This window comes from Leucoraja erinacea, chromosome 1 (assembly GCF_028641065.1).
Source record: "Leucoraja erinacea ecotype New England chromosome 1, Leri_hhj_1, whole genome shotgun sequence".
NCBI classification, from domain to species: Eukaryota; Metazoa; Chordata; class Chondrichthyes; order Rajiformes; family Rajidae; genus Leucoraja; species Leucoraja erinaceus.
In genome coordinates this window covers 72,790,962-72,808,540 of record NC_073377.1, presented here as the reverse complement: position 1 = coordinate 72,808,540, position 17,579 = coordinate 72,790,962, and the positions used below count along the sequence as shown (strand labels likewise).

Sequence of the window (17,579 nt, the reverse complement as noted above, 5' to 3'; positions counted from 1 at the left end):
TACTTCTACCTTTTTCTTAAAGCTCAAAAAAAAATGAAGCGGTACAAAAAATGTATTAAGATATATGTGTTGTGTAGGATTGTAATTTACCGTACTTCTAATAAAAATAAAATTAAAAAAAAAAAGAAAAAAAAAAGAAAAGATAGTGAACCATCTTCTTGAATTCGGACATAATCAAATTAAATTGTAATGAAGTGCTCTATGTATAGGTGATGATGGGGAAGATCTAATACCAACAATAACTAGAATGGAAAATATAAGGGGAATTGCTGGCAGGTGGGATGTAAATAAAGAGGAGTTGCCTGTGGAAGCTAATGGCAGCTTGAGTATCAAACTTATGGATGACACTCCTCCTCAAAGAATGGCAATTAAAAGATGTGATATTTTTCATTCAATTGGTTGTAGCCAGTATATGTTGTGTTCAGAGCGCACTGTAAATATTTCTGTTGATGGGTATGTCAGTTCCACTATAACTAACAAGGACATCCAGTTGATCCAGGTAAATATCATAGCCCTAGGATATGGGAGCATGTCATTGTGCAACTCCACCTTCTCCTGAAAAGTGTATTTTAAATATTTTTTCAACTTGTGCTTCCAGAGAAGCCAAACTTCAGATATCACCATTTATTAAACATGCAAAACTAATTTATAAGGCCGGATGCATTGAAACTGAGGAGCACATTTCAAATGGTGACTTCAACTGATCTGAGCCTCCATTTACTTAACAAAAACTTTTTTTCCTAATCTCAAAGATATACACTTCAATGTATGACAATTCTGGTTGTTATTATAGGAAAAAATGTCACTTGCTTTACCAACTAAAACATAGTGTTTTTCAAAACAAACAGTCCATCAAAACACAATAGCTGAGCGGAGGCTCTGTTGGTTTGTAAGGCATTGAGTACTTCATCCCTGTAGCAGACTAATACACTGTGAATTACATGACCTAACCCTATTATCCATTCTTATAAAACTGTGTATCAGCTACATTCAACAATGATGTGGGATGATCTTCATTTTTAAAAATAGACGATATCTGTGTTATTTTTAAATTGCATTTAGTATCTGGCAGACCAGTATGGTTTTTCCTGATATTGACACAATATTTGTACTATTTCATGTCATACTCTGCGATCTACGATCTACGATCTTTTCCAAAACCTACTAATCTACTTGTTAATCTTCCTTTTATTTAGCTTCCAAAAATAATTACAAAACACAAGCCTCTTTTAACCACTAAACTTGCCCTGAAGCTATTTGCTGTGAAATATTGGTATTTTGTTCGTTTGGACACTGGTCCTTATGCATCGCAAGTAATACCAGAATTTATTGTCCATTCCTTAAAATGGCTGAACAGCAGAAGCCATTTAACATAACACAATAGACAATAGACAATATACAATATACAATACGTGCAGGAATAGGCCATTCGGCCCTACGAGTCGGCACCGCCATTCAATGTGATCATGGCTGATCATCCACAATCAGTACCGCGTTCTTGATTTTCCCTTCGTAAATCCATGCTGATTCGGACCGATCCTGTTACTGCTATCCAAATGTGCCGCTATTTCATCGTTTATAATTGACTCCAGCATCTTCACCACCACCGATGTCAGGCTAACTGGTTTATAATTCCCTGTTTTCCTTCTCCTGCCTTTCTTAAAATGTGGGATAACATTAGCTACCCTCCAATCCACAGGGACTGATCCTGAATCTATAGAACATTGGAAAATGATCCACGATTTCTAGAGCCACTTCTTTAAATACCCTGGCATGCAGACCATCAGGCCCTGGGGATTTATCAGCCTTCAGTCCCATCAGTCTATCCAACACCATTTCCTGCCTAATGTGGATTTCCTTCAGTTCCTTTGTCACCCCAGATCCTCTGGCCACTAGTACATCAGGGAGATTGTTTGTGTCCTCCTTAGTGAAGATGGATCCAAAGTATCTGTTCAACTCATTTGCCATTTCCTTGTTCCCCATAATAAATTCCCCTTTTTCAGTCTTCAACGGTCCAACTTTGGTCCTAAATAATGATTTCCTCTTCACATACCAACACACTGAAGGGCCGGGAGACAAGTACAGGATAATGCAAGTGTTTCATCTCATGAAGGAAATGAATGATTCAGATTGGCTTCTACAACAATCTTGTTGTTTCCTGGTTACCGTGACTGGCTTTTATTTGATTCTGGATTAATATACTTACTTGACGTCCAGCTGCCATGGAGGGATTTAAATGTAGGAATAAATGGTGCAGAATACTTTGAATTTATTTGCGTAACAACTACTCTACGACACAAATCATGCAAATGTTGCAGTGCTATGACAAGACTATATTCTTACTTAGCACTCAAAAACAACATTGTTTTCTTAGTAAAACAGCTCAGGATGAGTGTATACAATACTGTGGTGAATTAAGACGGAAGATACAAGGGCAGGCGGATAATACTCAGATATCAGTTCAACAAAGCTGATAATAAATCTTATTGCTGCAGCAGAGAGATCAGATGAAGCCTACCATGAAATACCGAGTACACAAGGAATCCTATCGGCACATTTCAAGAGTATGGAGAGTTCAGATCTAAATTACTGGTTTCCTTGAGTATAGAGGCCATTCTTCAGGTTTGGAGCATTGGTAGACTCCATGAATACAGGAGTAATGCGCTAACGATGCTTTCGCTGGCAATAGCTCTTTTAGCTTGTACTGTTATCACGGGTAGAAAAAAACTGCAGACGCTGGTTTATACCGAAGATAAACACAAACAGGTGGAGTAAACCAGTGGGTAAGGCAGCATCTCTGGAGAATAGGAATAGGCAACATTTTAGGTCGGAACCCTTCGTCCGACTGAAAGATAGAGTACTCCAGAACAATCAGGTCACAGTGGCACAGCGATAAAGTTGCTGCCTTACAGCGATTACAGCGCTGAGAACTGGGTTCGATCCTGACTACGGGTGCTGTCTGTGTGGAGTTTGCATGCTCTCCCCGTGACCTGCGTCGGTTTTCTCCGAGATCTTCGGTTTGCTCCCACGCTCCAAAGGTTAATGGCTTGGTAAATGTAAAAATTGTCAGTCGTGGGTGTAGGATAGTGTTAATGTGGGGGGGTCGCTGGTCGGCGCGGACCCGTTGGGCCGAAGGGCCTGTTTCCGCGCTGTATCTCTGTATCTCTAAACTAAAACAGAGCCGGCAACAGATGAGGAAGGGTGTAGTCCATAATGTCCATTGTTGGCTGGGGAAGATATGCTAACGACAGGGATACAAGGAATGGGTCACAGTTGAAGGATAAGGGGGAAATCTTTTAGGACCGAGATGAGAAAAAAAAATTTGCACACAGAGAGTGGTGAATCTCTGGAATTCTCTGCCACAGAAATTAATTAAGGCCAGTTCATTGGCTATATTTAAGAGGGTGGTAGATGTGGCCCTTGTGGCTAAAGGGATCAGGGGGTATGGAGAGAAGGCAGGTACAGGATACTGAGTTGGATGATCAGCCATGATCATATTGAATGGCGGTGCAGGCTCGAAGGGCCGAATGACCTATTCCTGCACCTGTCTTCTATGTTTCTATGTTTCTATGATGCTGTTACCATGGAATCTTTTATAGCTGCCACCTTGACACCTGTGGTCCCGCAATGAAAGAGGCTTTCATAATGTTAGTTTGATATTGCACTTGGATGGAGTGCTGAGCCACTTCTCTAGCAAACCAATACCTGGCCACTTCAAGAGACACTTGTTGCCCTCTCCAATGCCAAAACCATGCTGGCTCACATGCCAACAACACCCTTTCCAATGCCACACTGCCAGCTGATCCATCTGCACTAGCCAAGGCTGAAAGCCAGTATCCACTGAAAGCCATCCACCATGGCCAGAAGGCTTACACCATACATACATGTTGTTGCCGCGGGAAGTACATTTCACTGGGGCAGCAGGATGAGTGAATGAGCGCAGTCAGCAGGTTTGCACAAGGATGTTTATTCACTGTTAAATGTTTTGCAAACATGAACGGCATTGTTCAAAATAAGTTATTTTCCTTGACTTGTCTTTAGTTTTATTAACTGGAGTCAATCTTACACTGCTAGACTATTAGTCAGATGTAAATTAGATTTACTAGAATGTTGCCTGGGTTTCAGCAACTAAGTTACAGAGAAAGGTTGAACAAGTTAGGGTTTTATTCTTTGGAGCGCAGAAGGTTAAGGGGGGACTTGATAGAGGTTTTTAAAATGATGAGAGGGATAGACAGAGTTGACGTGGAAAAGCTTTTCCCACTGAGAGTAGGGAAGATTCAAACAAGGGGACATGACTTGAGAATTAAGGGACTGAAGTTTAGGGGTAACATGAGGGGGAACTTCTTTACTCAGAGAGTGGTAGCTGTGTGGAATGAGCTTCCAGTGAAGGTGGTGGAGGCAGGTTCGTTTTTATCATTTAAAAATAAATTGGATAGTTATATGGATGGGAAGGGATTGGAGGGTTATGGTCTGAGCGCAGGTATATGGGACTAGGGGAGATTATGTGTTCGGCACGGACTAGAAGGGTCGAGATGGCCTGTTTGCTTGCTGTAATTGTTATATGGTTATATGGTTATAATAGTTCTAAGGATGTCAGGACAACTTATGGATGATGTTAGAGGATGGGTGGCTCAGACAGAATACACTTACATTCAAACCATTCTCTAAAAGCTAAGGAACCAAGAGGAATCAGTAATCGTTTCTCCTCTTGCTCTTCTTTTTAACAATATTCCACCCAATGGTGAGAAGGCTCGTGCTTTGGACAGCAGGTTTTGAAGCATGCAATGCACAATGACAAATGTGCAGGTATTTGTGTGAGCGAAGTCCAGAAATAGGAATTGATTTACCAGATGGCTGCTGGTCTACTGGCCGTGATTTGCTGATAGACAGCATGGCTCTCACTGCAACCTGGTGATTTTATAAACTTCATTTATTTCTATCAGGTCTCTCCTGAGCCTTTGACGGTCCGAGATAATAAACCAAACCTGTCCAACATCTACATGTAGATGTTGGATTATTAATGTGTGTATATATATATATATTCAATAGTATATGGGCCACACTGATCTGTCTGTATTTATTTATGCCTACTATATTCTGTTGTGCAAAGCAAGAATTTCATTGTCCTATCTGGGACACATGACAATAAACTTTCTTGAATCTTGAATCTCATGTAGCTAATACCTTCTAATCCAGGCAGCATCCTCTCCATTCTGCACCCTCCCCAAACCCCGCATTTTTTCTGTAATAGGGCAATCAGAGCGCACGCAATACTCTAAATGCGGCCTAAATCAGTTTTATAAAACTGAAGCATGACTTTCGCCTTTTATACTAAATACACTGACTGATGAGCGCAAGCATACCTCTCTTTCTACTTGTATTGCCACTTTCAGGGAGCTGTAGACAGACCCCAAGTTCATTCTGTACATCAAGTACATAGATGCTGCCTCACCCACTCAGTTTCTCCAGCAGGTACACAAAATTGCTGGAGAAACTCAGCGGGTGCAGCAGCATCTATGGAGCGAAGGAAATAGGCGACGTTTCGGGCCGAAACCCAAAGGGTTTCGGCCTGAAACTTAGTCTACCTTCGATTTTCCAGCATCTGCAGTTCCTTTTTAAACAACTCTGATTGTACATCAATGTTGTTTAGGGTCCTATTACTAAGTGTATGAAGCATGTTGCTTTTACATTTGACCTCCAAATGTGCCACACCGTGCACTTTCCCAGATTAAACGCCACCTGCCTTTCCTCCACATATCTAACTGATCTGCATCCTGTTGATACTTTGACAGGCGATTTCACTGTTCGCAACTCCATCAATCGTTGTGTCCACTGCAAACATACTAAGCAACCCATCTACATTTTTGTCCAAATCATTTGTATATATTGTAAACAACTGAGGTCCCAGTATTGATCCCTGCAGAATATCTCTGGTCACTGACCTTCAACTACGATAACACCCTTCCACTACTATCATCTGTCTTCTACGGGTAAACCAGTTCCAAATCCAAACTACTAAATTATTGTGGATTCCATGCATCTTAATCTTCTGGATTAGCCAACCATGTGGGACCTAGTCAAATGCCTTACTAAAATTCACATAGACAACATCCCCTGCCCTACCATCAATTAACTTTGTCACCTCCTCAAAAAACTCATTTTGCAAGACATGACCTTCCCTGCACAAAGCCAGGCTGATTGTCCCTAATTAGCCCATTCTCTTCCAAATGCATGTAAATCTTATCCTTGAGAATTCTCCAAAAGATTCCTTACCACTGAAGTGCCTATAATTTCCTGGATTATCCCCATTTCCATTCTTAGACAAAGGAACACCAATGGCCACTCTCTAGGTCCTATGGGACCTTGCCTGTGGCTAGAGAGGCATATTGCATACTTTGGAAGAGTCTGATATATTCTAACACACAGTGCTCTTTCAGCAGAGCTGTGGACTGTGCATTATCCTTAAATGGCTGAAAAAATGGCAGTGAATTCCAAACAATTTCCATGAATTGTCAAACACACATAAGAAGGAGAACATTAAAGGCTAGAAGAACCTAAGGAATACAAGTATACACAGAATACAAGTACAATGAAAGGCAACTCACTGTGCGGTTGCAAAATTTGGAGGCTTACCCATTAATGATTATTTTAGGATTTAGACACGAGCCAGATGTCTTGATTAGCGCTCTCAATTTTTGATGATTTAAAAAAATGTTTGAATGAATAATTAAGTGCTGATGGGTACAGAAAGAGAATTGACTTTTGACAACGTACTGTCCCAGGCACTGTTTGGCAGCATGTTGAATAACAATCAATAAAATGAATTGAACATGAGTTATTCAGCGATTCATAAGTTCATACGTTCTGGGAGCAGAAGAAGGCCATTTGGCCGATCTACTCCACCCATCAATCATGGGTCAACTTGGTTTATACTCTCTAGAATCTAGGAGATTGAGAAGGGATCTTATAGATACTTACAAAATTCTTAAGGGGTTGGACAGGCTAGATGCAGGAAGATTGTTCCCGATGTTTGGGAAGGCCAAGACAAGAGGTCACAGCTTAAGGATAAGGGGGAAATCCTTTAAAACCGAGATGAGAAAACTTTTTTCACGCAGAGAGTCTGAATCTCTGGAACTCTCTGCCACAGAGGGTAGTTGAGGCCAGTTCTTGGCTATCCTTAAGAGGGAGTTAGATGTGGCCCTTGGCTACAGCTGTCTGTGAGAAGGCAATGAATGATCAGCCATGATCATATTGAATGGCGGTGCAGGCTCGAAGGGCCGACCTACTCCTGCACCTAATTTCTATGATGGCTGATGTATCTTTCCATCTCCCCCCCTTCCTTTTCGAAACACCTGCACCCTACTAAAATAATCTGTCAATCTTCCCTATCCTTTGACGTGAGCTGTCTGTGACAATGAATGGCACCACCCTCTAACTAAAGAAATTCCCCCATGAAATGTACATCCTTTTATTCTGAGGCTATGGCCTCTGGCCCTGGACTAGTGGAAACATCCTCTCTACATTCATTCTATCCAGGCCTTTCGCCATTTGGTAAGTTTAAAGAGGTCCCTCTTTCTAATCTTTCTAAACTCCAGTAAGTACAGGCCCAGTGCCTTCAAATGTTCATCATATGTCAACCCAATCATTCCTGGGATCATTCTTGTAAACCTCCTCTGTACCCCCTCCAACACCAGCACCTCCCTCCTCAGCTATAGGACCCAAAACTGTTCACAATACTGCAAATACAGTCTGACCATTGCCATATAATGCGTCAGCATTCCATCCCTGCTTTTATATTCTAGCCCTTTCAAAATAAATGCTAGCATTATATTCGCCTCCCTTACTACCGATTTAATTTGGAAATTAACTTTTTGGAAATCCTGCACCAACACTCCCAAGTCCCTTTGCACCTTAGATTTCTGAATTAAATCAGAATTAGGGGCTATTAGCTACCAGGATCAGTTGGATAGACAGTTTTCTCTGGAATGCCAGACATGAAGGGAGACCTGATAGAAATATATAAAATATATACCAGGAGTACACAAGCTTCTTTGACCAAATTAACATTCGCAGTGAAAATGATCTGACATCCACTTCCCAGTAGTGATGAGGAATTTCTTTCTATGCTGAACCAACAATACTGATCATGTAGGGAATGGCTAGTGACACAAAATGCTGGAGTAACTAAGCGGGTGAGGCAGCATCTCTGGATGAGGTCGAGAACCTTCTTCAGTGTGAATGCATTGTGATTTCCCCCCCAAGGTAGGGGAATGAAGAACTAGAGGCATAAAGTTAAGGTGAAAGGGAGCAGATTTAATGACAGGGTATATGGGGTTAACTGCCACAAGACGTAGTTGAGGCAAGTACAATAACAACATTTAACAGACATTTGGACAGGGAGGTGGATAGGAAAGGTGTATAGGGAAATGACCAAACGCAGGTAAATGGGACGAGCTTAGATGGGGCATCTTGGTTGGCATGGACGATTTGGGCTAATGGACCCGTTTCCACGCTATATACTGTATCACTCTACTGAAGCTAATTGTAAATCGCCTCAGACAAAGCTGGCTCGGGTAAGATGGGACACAGAAACGGGACGCTGAAATAACTCAACGGGCCAGGCAGCATCTCTGCAGATAGGATAGGTCATGTCATGGTGAAGACCCTTCTTCAGAATGACTAACTTGACACATTTCATGAATTCTGTTTGTATATATCCCATTTTCCTTTCCCATGACAAAAATATTTTCTGCAGATGCAGATTGGCAAATGTTTTAATTTGCAGTGTAATCTTCTATCTTTTTGTAGATGTTTTTGCCTCATTCTCTATCCATTTTGCTACCTGTTTGGGAATAGAAACATAGAAAAATAGGTGCAGGAGGTGGCCATTTGGCCCTTCGAGCCAGCACCGCCATTCAATATGATCATAGCTGATCATCTAAAATCAGTACCCCGTTCCTGCATTCTCCCCATATCCTTTGATTCGGTTGGCCCTAAGAGCTATATCTAACTCTCTCTTGAATACATGTAATGTGTGGTTTGAGTGGTGTGGTGTTAGTCAATGTACACTCCAATTACCCTTCCCTCCCTCAAAAAACACCAACTCCATGGACAAAGCAAATTTTCTGGGTGACATTGTTGCTCTGGGAAGTGTTGGGAAATTGTGAGAGAGTCATCACAGATTTATTATAGATTAACACCCTCTGGGGATTACAGCAACATTAACCACTTCAAATACATTCATCTATTCAATATTTATAATGCGAAAAAAAAGGTATATTTCTCTCTCTGGTCAAGTATGAGAAGATGCTTGCACGAAATATACCTGGCGTATTGAATGTTAACTGCTCCGGTATATCCATGTTAAATCTGGTGAACACGCAGTCAAAGCAAAACAAAGCTTGCTCAAAAATGTGTGAAGCTGTGAACCACACCACAAACTATTAACTGAAAATTAATGATAAACGTAAAATTACAACTCAAATCAGCATTACGTTAATCTGCTCTCTGCTATCATTTGACACTTCCTCACATTAGTCACATTCTTTAAAGCTGCTCTTTTAATGCTCACATGCTCACAACTACCATAACTGAAATGGATTGCTTGTTGCTACAGCACTGAAAAAGTGTCACCATCCCTTGGAACAAGAATAAATCAATTTTGTCCGCTTTTCTCCAGCTTGCAAATGTTGTAATGATATTGATACATTCTACTTGTAAAATAACATGACAATAGCAGAACAATTTTATCTGTTCAATAACATATTACTTGTTTATGTTCCCACAGAAAGCTTAGCTAATTTGTTATGAACTAGGAGTTTGACGCAATTCGCGGGCGGCTAAGCTCTGAAGCGATGCACAGCCATGGTCACTGATTCGACAATCCTGTTTTCCCAATCGCTAGTAATGTTTGGTGAGAACACATTGCAGAGAACTTTGAACAAGATTTCTTACCTATTTTGAGAAAAATTGATAAATCAAATTGAGTAATAGATGACATTAAGTTTGGACATTGCAAAGGACATAATATCCAGAGTGGGGTACCGTTAGAGATGAGGTGATGAGGAATTCCATAGTCAGAGGGTGGTGAATCTGTGGAATTCATTACCACAGACGGCTGTTGAGGTCATCAACTGATATTTTTAAGGTGTAGATTGACAGATTCTTGATTAGTAAGGGTATCAGGTGGTTATGGGGAGAAGGCAGGAGAATGGGGTTGAAAGGGAAAAAGATAGATCAGCATTGATTAAATGGTGGAATAATTTTGATGGGCCAAATGGCCTAATTCTGCTCCTGGAACATGAACTTATGGTGTAGGAAAGAACTGCAAATGCTGGTTTAAATTGAAGGTAGACACGAAATGCTGGAGTAACTCAGCAGGTGAGGCAGCATCTCTGGAGAGAAGGAATGGGTGACGTTTCGGATCGAGACCCTTCTTCAGACAGACAATAGACAATAGGTGCAGGAGTACGCCATTCGGTCCTTCGAGCCAGCACCGCCATTCAATGTGATCATGGCAGATCATCCCCAATCAGTATCCCGTTCCTGCCTTCTCCCCATATCTCCTGGCTCCGCTATTTTTAAGAGCCCCATCTAGCTCTCTCTTGAAAGCATCCAGAGAATCTGCCTCCACCACTCTTTGAGGCAGAGAATTCCACAGACTCACCACTCTCTGTGAGAAAAAGTGTTTCCTCGTCTCTGTTCTAAATGGTTTACTCCTTATTCTTAAACTGTGGCCCCTGGTTCAGGACTCCCCCAACAATCTTATATGTTTCAATGAGATCCTCTCTTATCCTTCTAAACTCCAGAGTGTACAAGCCCAGCTGCTCCATTCTCTCAGCATATGACAGTCCCACCATCCCAGGAATTAGCCTTGTAAACCTACGCTGCACTCCCTTAATAGAAAGAATGTCCTTCCTCAAATTAGGGAACCAAAACTGCACACAATACTCCAGGTGTGGGCTCACTAGGGCTCTGTATAACTACAGAAGGACCTCTTTGCTCCTATATTTGATTTCTGTTGTTATAAAGGCCAACATGCCGTTCGCTTTCTTCACTGCCTGCTGTACCTGCATGCTTACTTTCATAGACTGATGACAGGGGAGGGGGCAGGACAAAGATAGAATGTAGTCGGAGACAGTAACACTAGTTGGAGAACTGGCCAATGGAAGAGGCCCAGGACAGAAAGGTCAGATTGGGAATGGGAGGGGGAGTCTTCCAGGTGAGGCAGAGGTTCACTTGCACCTCCTCCAACCTCATTTACTGTATCCGCTGTTCCAGGTGTCAACATCTCTACATCGGCGAGACCAAGCGCAGGCTCGGCGATCGTTTAGTTGAACACCTCCGCTCAGTCTGTCTTAACCTACCTGATCTCCCAGTGGCTCAGCAACTCCCCCTCCCGTTCCTAATCTGACCTTTCTGTCCTGGGCCTCCTCCATTGGCAGAGTGAGGTCCAGCGTAAATTGGAGGAACAGCACCTCATATTTCGCTTGGGTATCTTACACCCCAGCAGTATGATCATTGACTTCTCTAACTGCAGATAGCCCTTACTTTCTCTCTCCATCCCCTTCCCTTTCCCAGTTCTCCCACTAGTCTTACTGTCTCTGTCTACATTCTATCTTTGTCCAGCCCCCTCCCCTGACATCAGTCTGAAGAAGGGTCTCGATCTGAAACTTTGCCCATTCCTTCTTTCCAGAGATGCTGCCTGACCTGCTGAGATACTCCAGCATTTTGTGTCTACTTATGAACCTATGGGGTGGGCAGTTTCTGAAAAAGATAGCTATTGCCCTGGATTTTCGAATCCACGAGAAACTGATAGTGCTTATCAATGACACTGAAAAACATATGCCTGGAAAAGTTCAATGGGCTCAATGCTGTACCTGTTCCACCAGGTTCAGAAATGTTTGTTCTGGTCCAGATGAGGTCTAATTCAAACTGCCTAACCACCATGAGTGAAAAAGAGTTTCGAAGCCAACGCATTGCATTCTTCAATGGTTTTGCATTTCATAGGAATTGCAAGATAGAATTGAAAGAGGCATCACAGATGTCAGAACAAACCACAATGGAAAATACCTCACAGGTAACTTACTTAGAAAGATTTAGAAACATAGAAACATAGAAAATAGGTGCAGGAGTAGGCCATTCGGCCCTTCGAGCCTGCACCGCCATTCAATATGATCATGGCTGATCATCCAACTCAGTATCCTGTACCTGCCTTCTCTCCATACCCCCTGATCCCTTTAGCCACAAGGGCCACATCTAACTCCCTCTTAAATATAGCCAATGAACTGGCCTCAACTACCTTCTGTGGCAGAGAATTCCAGAGATTCACCACTCTCTGTGTGAAAAATGTTTTCCTCATCTCGGTCCTAAAAGATTCCCCCTTATCCTTAAACTGTGACCCCTTGTTCTGGACTTCCCCAATATCGGGAACAATCTTCCTGCATCTAGCCTGTCCAACCCCTTAAGAATGTTGTAAGTTTCTATAAGATCCCCCCTCAATCTTCTAAATTCTAGCGAGTACAAACCGAGTCTATCCAGTCTTTCTTCATATGAAAGTCCTGACATCCCAGGAATCAGTCTGGTGAACCTTCTCTGTACTCCCTCTATGGCACGAATGTCCTTCCTCAGATTAGGAGACCAAAACTGTACGCAATACTCCAGGTGTGGTCTCACCAAGACCCTGTACAACTGCAGCAGAACCTCCCTGCTCCTATACTCGAATTTATAAGGGAAATTGCTGTTGGAACCTGTCGATAATGCGCTGACAAAACTTGCTCTAAAACTGTTGAAATATGTAACTCGTGTGATCTTTTTTGTCCGTTTTTCTTAATGTTGCTGCAGTAATTTCAATCCCCACACACACACACTTCACATGTTCCTGGAGTCCTACCTTCGCATGTAAAAATAATGGATTTTTTTAACTTAGCAGTCGTTAGGGAATACTATGCAGTGGAGAAAGGTACACTGTTGAACATAATTTGTAAACAATTAACAGCAACATGAGCTGTATGGTCACAGCAGATCCTGTTATTAAAGCGGGATCCTTATTTGAAGAAGCTTTAAATAGCCGAGCCTTTAATAAAACTGTAAAGAACATCCCAATTTGGAAGAGCAAACATTTTGCTTAAATAAAGAAAGGGTGAAAGGAAACAATATTGGACAAAAGTAAAAAAATGAATATTGTCACACAAAGTTCAGAACATTATGGAATCTTGCCGGACCTGTCATTTTGTGTCTTTCTGGTTTTGTGTGTACGAGTAAGATGACATCTGTTTTTAGCCCCATTGATCTTGCTAAACTTGGTTTAACCCAAACATTAACTGCTAATTGTTTGGAATACCAAAGAATGCATCACATCTAAGCTGGTCTTTAAAGGATTTTAAGACCTTAAGCATTAATAATGTCACAATTTCAAAAACACTTAACTATCCTTTCTTAAGGAGTTCTCTAGGGTCAAGGAAATAAATGCAACGGCCTTGAGATTCATAGGAATTCTTGGCTCATGACTGTTGTAAACAGAGGAGCTTTCGGAAGACCCTGAGCACCTTGAGTCACTTCATAAGGATGATTTGCTATCCTTCTTGCCTCATGGGTTCTTAGTTGGCTGGTGAGGCCGATGTTGGGTCTGCAGACTCTGCCACTGATGGAGCAGGGTGTGTTTGTTGGGGTGGTTTGGGAGCTGACGCGCTCCATACAGGCTCGAAGGGCCGAATGGCCTACTCCTGCACCTATGGTCTATTATCTATTCACCACATTCACTTGACCTGCTGCTCCTCTCATTGAAGCGACACGGGGCCCTTCATCAATGGGAGCTCCTGTATTGAACAGTACCGGACAAGGAATTCCCATGAATTAATTAGGCTGTTGAATTATTTCAGAGGTCCTAGACAACATCCTCTCAGTAATATCTTGCCATGGCAGAGCTCAGCGTAGTGAGTGCTTCAGAAATCTGGCGCCAGACAGGCGGACAACCTGTCCCACTCCTTGGAGTTGGGTGAAACGTAATTAGAGTCCCAAAGCATATGATGTTGCCTTGGAGAGCACACGTGCATTGATTCACTTGTCCTGCTGTGTATCTGGATGAGATAGCAGAGAAAGCACTGGTGCTACCTCTCCTGTACTTTGAAATGCCTGGTGTAGGTCGGCCATGTGCATTTAACAATAATAACAAGCATTTATATGTTTGAAAGGGAGATTTATTTTACAACGGTCAAGGTTATTGGGGAAGGATCAATCCTAATGTTTAAAAAGAGCACTATCAAACACAAGGGATTATACGAAGATTAATCAGGAAATAGTACTAATATTAAAATATTAATATTGATTAAAATATTAATCAAGTGATGGTACTATGGGAATAATAAAGTTGTAAAACCCCACTGGAACTACCTCTTATTATGGATTGGATAACATGATTAGCATCTTAATAAATACTGTCCACTGTCAACTAAATCTGGTGAACTGTTTCTAATAAACAGTCAGGTGGTGGGGTGCAAGGGAAGGTAGGCGAGGCATCTGTGTGTGTGTGGGGTCGGGGAGTAGGGTCCAATAGAAGGTAATCATCATTCCATAGAGACTATTCTACAATGCAATCTCTTTGAACATGTACCATTTTTTTTAAAGGAAGAAATATATACACAAGTCACATGGAAAATTTGACTTCCCTTTTTTGTAAATCTACACATTCCATCCAAGTATTTTGGTGAAACATGCAATCAACAGATCAAGACTGACTGTATCATTCCCCTGTTGTACTATTTGCACAGCAAAAAAGGCAACATTTACCTCTAATCTTTTGGTGGAACTGAAGTAGAAAGATTTTGCATGGGAAGTGGAAATAATTTACGTTTATCGTGTGTCACCGAACAGGTAGAGGTTTCGGTCGCAGCTGCGAATATGAGAAATGACAAATCATTCTCGATTACACTTAGTTTTTACTTAAATCACGAAGAAAAATATATTGAAGCAGAAATGGGTATTTGGTTTACTTTGAACAATTATCTGCGAATGAAGTCAAAGTAATTAATCAGTACTGTTAATGGCACTTTATATAGAAAAAGCCTATACATTGCAGAGAATATATTCAAGAAAATCAATGGACATATTATCAATTTAACAAAATGAAAAACCTACAAATGAAAAAAAAAGGTCAATGTTTATCTTTAGCAGCTCAACCCTAAATAAGTGACTGAAGCGACATGCAAACATCTTTACAATAAGATGCTTTCAATGCTGGGTGATCACAAGTTAGATGCCCAGCTGTCTACATTGCTCTCACATTTTCAGCATGTATAGGAAATATTAGAATATCTCCGTAATTGTGAGTTGTTTTCTTGACAATCCATACAAATACCACGGAATAAATAAAAATCTAATTTCCCATATGCATTACTATTTTGACACTGAGATAAAACTAGTACGAGCGGTATTTCCAGAATAGAGATAGCAATCAAATTCCTCTGTACACCAGTGTGAAGATTTACTGAGGTATCCTAGATTCAGATCTAATTTAAACTGCTAGTTCTATGTGTGCCGCTTGGGATAGTGGTACAAAACTATGTATAATTGACTTATGCAGGTATGATGTGGCCAGTCATGTAATCTATACGGTGATCCTATTACCATCAGTTCATCCAGCACTAATTATGCTGTTTCAACCTTCAGAGATCATCCATCATTATGCCAATCTCTTGATTGGCTCCTATTAATTTGAAATAGTTAACACTGATTATAGCCAAGCCTGCAACACACTGGAGGCTATAGTGGCTCGAACCAATGATTAAAGTCATTCTAGAGGATTGACACAATAGACTGGAGTGACTCAGCAGGTCAGGCAGCATCTCTGAAGAAAAGGAAAAGGTGATGTTTTGGGTCGAGACCCTTCTTCAGATGCATTTCAAATCGAGACCCTTCTTCCTACTCATTCTAGAGGAGGTCGGCTCTTGCTGAAAGCCTTGGTGGAAGGAAAAAGCATGCACACAATTCTTGAAGCACTAGAATGCTATATAGATGAAATAGGTAGGAGGAGAGGTAGACACAACGTGCTGGGGTAACTCAGTGTGTCAGGCAGGCAGCTTCTCTGGAGAGAAAGGATGGATGACGTTTCACATTGAGATCCTTCCACAGTCTGAGGAGGAGAGGTACTCTACCTGCAGTGGGCCAGGAAGCTCTCTCTGGAAATGCCAGCCCCAAATACTTCACAAATGTGGCGAGTGTCTGAAAATTTATCTCCAAATCCCTTCCCAACCCCCATCCCCCCCCAAACCAAGGTGGCATTTATCATTAAGGATCCCCACCATCCGGACCATGCCCTCTTCTCGCTGTTATCATCGGGCAGAGGTAAAGCCTAATGTCCCATACACCAGGTTTAGGACCATCAGGTTCTTGTACTGACTTGCACAACCCTAATCCTACCTCAGCAACAGAACTCTACAGGACTACCTCTTGCACTGGCACATACTTGTTTATGGTTGTGTTTTGCATAAAGGTCTTTTTTTCCACTATCTTTTACTTTTCTCTGTCTTGTATAATTTATGTATACGTTTATGTTATGTGTGTTATCTGAGTCTATAATAGACAATAGACAATAGGTGCAGGAGTAGCCCATTCGGCCCAAGCAAGCACCGCCATTCAATGTGATCATGGCTGATCCACAATCAGTACCCCGTTCCTGCCTTCTCCCCATACCCTTAACTCCGCTATCCCTAGGAGCTCTATCTAACTCTCTCTTGAAAGCATCCAGAGAACCAGCCTCCACCGCCCTCTGAGGCAGAGAATTCCACAGACTCACAACTCTCTGTGTGAAAAAGTGTTTCCTCATCTCTGGTCTAAATGGCTTACCACTTATTCTTAAACTATGGGCCGTGGTTCTGGACTCCCCCAACATCAGGAACATGTTTCCTACCTCTAGCGTGTCCAAACCCTTAATAATCTTATATGTTTCAATAAGATTCACTCTCATCCTTCTAAATTCCAGAGTATACAAGCCCAGTCGCTCCAAATTATCAACATATGACAGTCCAGCCATCCCGGGAATTAACCTCATGAACCTACGCTGCACTCCCTCAATAGCAAGAATGTCCTTCCTCAAGTTTGGAGACCAAAACTGCACACAATACTCCAGGTGTGGTCTCACTAGGGCCCTGTACAACTGCAGGAGGACCTCTTTGCTCCTATACTCAACTCTTGGTATGAAGGCCAACATGCCATTAGCTTTCTTCACTGCCTGCTGTACCTGCATGCTTCATTTCAGTAACCAATTGTACCTCCCCTTTTCCCAACTTGACACCATTTAGATAATAATCTGCCTTCCTGTTTTTGCCACCAAAGTGGGTAACCTCACATTTATCCACATTAAACTGCATCTGCCATGCATCTGCCCACTCACCCAACCTGTCCAAGTCATCCTGCATTCTCATAGCATCCTCCTCACAGTTCACACTGCCACCCAGCTTTGTGTCATCTGCAAATTTGCTAATATTACTTTGAATCCGTTCATCTAAGTCATTGATGTATATTGTAAATAGCTGAGGTCCCAGCACTGAGCCTTGCGGTACCCCACTAGTCACTGCCTGCCA

The 17,579-nt window shown here is 41.8% G+C and overlaps 1 protein-coding gene across 16 annotated transcripts in view; it reads right to left on the bottom strand.

The window, feature by feature from the left end:
- rbm47 (RNA binding motif protein 47) overlaps positions 1–17,579 on the bottom strand; it is a 212,798-nt gene that overhangs the window by 56,982 nt on the left and 138,237 nt on the right. The window contains exon 1 of one of the 16 annotated variants that reach the window (XM_055637292.1): positions 14,788–14,812. The exons of the other annotated variants lie outside the window; for them this stretch is intronic. The gene's annotated coding sequence lies outside the window, so the exon portion shown is untranslated. Of the gene's footprint in view, positions 1–14,787; positions 14,813–17,579 lie in introns of those variants that run through there. 16 annotated transcript variants of the gene reach the window in all.